The 5,637-nt window shown below is 42.6% G+C and overlaps 1 long non-coding RNA gene across 1 annotated transcript; it reads right to left on the reverse strand.

Moving 5' to 3' along the window:
- Positions 1-600: 600 nt before the first annotated feature.
- LOC120064641 lies at positions 601-5,130 on the reverse strand. The gene is made up of 3 exons (XR_005478621.1): positions 1,905-5,130; positions 1,671-1,786; positions 601-1,542 (listed from the first exon to the last, which is right to left on the reverse strand). It is a non-coding gene; the product is annotated as an uncharacterized LOC120064641 (long non-coding RNA).
- Positions 5,131-5,637: the final 507 nt, after the last annotated feature.

The raw sequence follows: 5,637 nt of genomic DNA on the forward strand, positions 1-5,637 counted from the left end.
CACACAGTACCTGCACCAACACCTTCATATCCACCAGCATCTCACCCACACAGTACCTGCACCAACACCTTCATGTCCACCAGCAGCAGCATCTCACCCACACACAGTACCTGCACCAACACCTTCATGTCCACCAGCAGCAGCATCTCACCCACACACAGTACCTGCACCAACACAACCCCTACCTAACCACCTTCTGTACCTGCCACCTCAGATTCGTGAGCCTCTAAGTTTTACTAGGATGCAACACAAAGTTGATCCAAATAACAGTCAGTAAAAGCAAGGCCTCATGCTTGTACTTGTTTTTGATTAACTTTGATGTTTATGTTTACAATATTTATTCATGAGGACAGCCTTTGCAGAGGTAACCTTTTCAGGCTCAAATGTGACTGGCACTCAGTTTTCAATATGTCGCCACTGGTGCTGGAGTACTCTGTTGTAAGAGCAATTGTTTTCAAAATGTTTAACAGCTTTTGGAGAAGTCCTTTTTTTCATGCAGATGTGGTTTGCACTCACTTTTTTTGTGTTTTAAAATAAATGAAGACATGTTTACACTGGTACTGAACTACTCAACTTTTATAGTTTAAGGTGTAAATAAGAAAGTAATGTTGACCTAGTTTTATGGCTGTGCCGTTGTGTATTCAGTTGAGTGTTTGAAAGTTGAGTGTGGTGTAGGTACACCAGGATGTGTAATTTGCAGGTTGGAACTACTTTCAATACATTTTTGAAACATGTTACTGAAAATGCCTTTTATATAACTTTATTACAATTACTGTATTGAAAAAGGAAGTACAGCTGTCATCACATTTGACAGTCAAGATTCAATAGTGGTGACTACATAAATTCTTAGACATTAGGCTACACACAGTAAAGCATGGTTGCCTTCCAACAGAATATGAACACAGCCCTTGCGTCCATGACTTAAATGTGATCCTCCAGCCATGGAACCTGACCTGCAGGTGATACAAAATAATCCCTTAGCAGGTTCCGTTGTTCTTTTGCACTGATTGTGGGGTTAACATCCCCTTCCAGGCTCCACTGACTGCAGAACACCCAGTCCATGTCTCCTCCAGGCTCCCTCGATGACCCAGTGGTCAGCATCCTCCCAGTCTGCAAACGCTGGTGGCGTGTACACCTCAGACCTACGCTCTATGAGGAAGTTGTGTATGCAGAGGAAGGCCATGGTGATCTTCGTAACCTTGTCCAGTTCACGGCAAATGGTGGACCTAAACAACCTCAGCCTGTTAGCGAGGATGCCAAAGGCATTTTCAACTACTCTCCATGCCCTTGAGGCGGTAGTTGCGGCTTCTCTGGTCGTGGTCGAAATGGATAGGGCTTTATCAGGTCAGTCCATAGGGGGTATGCCTCATCCCCCACAGACATGTACCGAACCACAACATAGACTTGTAGTTGTGATACATACTGCCACTGTTGGCTAGGGGGTTGTTTGAAAAACTCGTGGGCACCAAGGCAATGCGGAAACTGCCATTTCTCTTCGAAATATTTGGTAATTGCCCGCCATTCAGCCTCCGATGCTGGTGTCTGAGAATAATCGAGAGGAGAATAATTAGTACATACAGTGTATTATTGAAATGAAAAACAGATGTTTGTGTTTTGGGATTCAAAATACAGCTTTATACCTACAGTCCTGTGTGGTGACCAAAGCCTACCTTCAGGAATTCTTCTTTCATGACCTGATGCAGGGCTTCACATGTCTCCATAACAATATTGGACACAGTGGTGTTCCCAATCCTGTATTGGAAGCTGAGGCCTTTGAACGTTTCACCTTCACGAGAAAAGACAAACATTTAGAAAACATAAAATGCACACATATATATTAAATAGACAAAACAATAATGTGCCAACATTTTTATGTTCAAAGTCTCAGACAGCCGCTCCCTCACAGTGATTGCCCGTCTCATCTTGGTGTCCTCCTTTCTGATGAGGGATCCCGCCATACCCAGCAGGAAATCTAATTTGTCGGAGGTCATCCACAGCATCTTGCTGAAACACATCCTATCATGCCTCTATGTGGGGGGGAAAGTATAGGTGAAGGCAGAGCACAAAGTAGCCCAAGCTAAATGTCCTGAATCAGAATCAGATCATTGTATTGCCATGCAACAATCATTTCTAGGAATTTGTTTTGGTGCTAAAGCCATAACACAATAGCAACCTATTTCTTTATACTGTAGAATGGGCCCATAACCAAATAATTTCATGGATTTTGGCACATTGAATACCTGTACTTGTTATTGGTTATTTGAGTGATATTAGGACATACTACATGCACTGTATGAAAACATAAATTAGCAGGCTAGCTAGCTGTGTGGATTGGGCTTTATTTACCTCCAACTCTCTCTGCAGTACAGACCACCCAAACTGGCCACGTCTCCTCAACCATGGCCTCACCCAAATTCGCGGTCTTTTCTTCTTGTTTCTCCGTGCACATCCCCGCACACACAACAAGTGTGGCCAGCTGCTGTTCACTGTCTAGCTCCATCTTTGTTTTGCCACTGTCTGGCTCGTGACAAACTCTCGTTGCGGTTTCTAGGGACAGCGTGGTATCGAGAATCCTCACAACCAAATAAAGAATCGTACAGCCTGTCTGTGACAGATCATTTTGTGGGTGCACCACTATGTTGGCAAAACAAAAAACTACAGGAAAGATAGTCGTTTAATGTGACAGGCTCAGAGATGTTAGGATTTTGGAAGTCGTGTAGTGTCCATCCGGATTAAGTTGCTGAAGGAGGCCTCCCAAAAGTTGTATCTTATTTTCAAATATACCAGACAAAGTACATTTAATTAGATCGTAGATGGAAATACTGGCAGCTCTCTTCTCTAGCTTTCACAAGACCAGAGAGAGAGCCAGAAAAAGAAAGTAAGAAAGGGGAGCAGTGAGTGGTGCCCATCTTTCCCCTGGCAAGTTGCCATCAGTGAGTGAGTGAGTGAGTGAAGAGCCCCCACCCACACACAACAGGGGCAGGATCTCTGGGACCCCACGGAGCGCAGGGTTCAGCCGCTGAAGGAGAAGCAGGGAGCAGAGCAGTCAATTAATGGAGTGATGCATTTACACAACAAATGGAGCGTCCCGTTTCAAATCTCTCTCTGTCACACACATCTCCACTCCATGCTCATCAAAACACGCAGGGTCAAATCGACAGAGGGAGACAGAAAAGGGGGGGGGGGGTGAGTGGGTGAATGAGAGCGCGAGCGAGATTGAGGGAGACAGAGTTGCGGGGGCAGTTTTTCACTGAAGAGTCCCTCACTCAAGTGGCAGTGCCCTGCGCTGTACACACTCATTCGCTGCCTTCATTAAAAACATAGGTACATGCTACTTCACACAGTATATCACTGGACTCTGTCACCAATGTTTGTACTGACAAGATTAGAGAAGAGAAGACAAAACAAAAATAACAATAGCTTGAGCTAAGCCAAGTCAACCTTGTGACAATGTCAACTATGAATCCAATTAGAAACTATTGATTGGAAAGCTAGTACGCTAGGCTGACTCCCAGACGGCTGGGTGTTTGCAGTAAGGCTGGGAATTGCCAGGGACCTCATGATATGATATGTATTGCGATTCGATGTTCCAAACATATTTCTCACTACATGTCTGCTGCCGAGACAAGCGGCCAGGTCGCAGTTGTAAATGAGAACTTGTTCTCAACTGGCCTACCTAGTTAAATAAAGGTGAGGGGGAAAGAAAGACAAGCGAGCATGATAAAATAAGTCATAAAAATGAATGTCCTGAAAGCAACTTGGCTCACTATTTAAAAAGATGGAGAACAAGCTATAGGATGACAAATACCAGTGTTTTGGCACAGGTGCAGCCGAGTAGCGCTAGCTAACGCTATCTAGCAAAAAAGTCAAAGTATCGATATAATTTCATCCAAAATAATATTGAGATTTAACTACATGGATTTTCTCCTCCATCATTAGTTATCATCCCAGTGTAATGGTACTTTGAGTGAGGTGAGAACTGGTGTTCTATCCCAGCTTCCACTGCTACTCCTCCCCGTTTCTCATTGATCCATTGACATTCAAGTGATAACTGTCTCGTCTGGAGTGTGTGTGACTGTGTGTTTCGTGCATACGTGGATGAATGTTTAAACAGACTAGATATGCTGAGAAGGCACACTCAGGGCTCGAAATTAAGGGCGTCCCGTCGGACGATAAAAAAATGTGTCTGGGACGGTTCATAACAGACGCTGGGACAGTTGCGGGACGATAGGCCAGAAAAATATAAAATGCATACAAAATATTTTAACAAAGACGAGGCTGATGAAACAGATCACAACATTTAGCTTAAAAGTTGATAAACTACGAATTATTCACATTACATGCGCAGTAATGTGTTCACTCATCTCAGCCATACACCTGAATGTTCCAAAATGCTATCTTAGAAAGAGGAAATATCTAAAGATGCAACAATAGGATTGTGCCTTACTGCCTTCGGACAGTAGGAGGAATAATGCTGGTTTCAATGGCATATCAGGAAAGCTTTTTTTCTAGTCACATTTTGGCTGTAGGCCATTAAAATCAAGGTAAGCTAGGCTTTGTAAAATGTCCAGGTTTCAAACAATGATATGGCTGGCCAGGCATCACATATGTAATTATTTAGGTAATGGAAATGTATAATATTAGAATATCATTCCAATGTTGGACAAACAAGCCTATTAATATGCACATTTGACTCTCTCCCAGCCTGTCTGCGGCCCGCCGGACCAGAGCTGAGGTTCCGTGTGCCTGGAGTTGCTGTAGCATTTGCATTGTCTGTATGCCATGGCATTCTAGAGAATATGGTTATATCTCCCTGACCTGAAGAAGTATTTCTGCCTCGCGCTGCAACACCGCCTGGCTGGGGGCTGTGCGTGCGCACGTGAAGATCTGAGTGACAGATTCATTTTTAGAAGCGCTGCACACAGGCATAAAAGTCTTTAATTTCCTTGAAAACGGAGGTCTACTGAAATGAGACTTTGTTTCGTTCACAAGCTAAGTTGTTTTTCAAGTTTGAGTTTCAACTGCTAGGTAAGAGAAGCAACACCATACTATTCAATCTCACAGGCACAAACATGACTCGAGTCACATTACCACCGTAAAATTCCGCCCTTAAAGGGGCAGGTGACATTTTTTTTGTCTTATCTGCGATTTAAAAAAAATGAAATGAAACAATATACCACATTACTTCTTACTAGTAATACATGTATTCTTTTAGAAACATTACAAAGCATGCCATCTGTTTTTTGTTTTGTTGGTGCAATTTTAGCAACAACAAAAATTGTGCTGGTAAAATCTGAGTGGCTGGTTGATTTTTTTTATCTACCTGCTATAGCTGGAACACACACACCTTATTTATTGTATATTATTGTGTTATGTTGTTTAATGGGGCAGCTGGTGGTGGAATGTAATGTCTTCAACTTAAGTTTATTCAGTAACCAGTTCACAATAATATTGTTCTCTCAGATATATTACATGTGTTTAGCATGTTCAATTAATACATTTTAAATAATGTAATGGATGTTTGTTTGTTTTCATTAACTTCTTCTTAATAGGGGGCGCTGTTTTCACTTTGGGAAAAATTGTGCCCAAATTAAACGGCCTCGTACTCTGTTCTAGATCATACGATATGCATATTAT

The sequence above is a fragment of the Salvelinus namaycush genome, chromosome 20 (assembly GCF_016432855.1).
Source record: "Salvelinus namaycush isolate Seneca chromosome 20, SaNama_1.0, whole genome shotgun sequence".
NCBI lineage: Eukaryota > Metazoa > Chordata > Actinopteri > Salmoniformes > Salmonidae > Salvelinus > Salvelinus namaycush.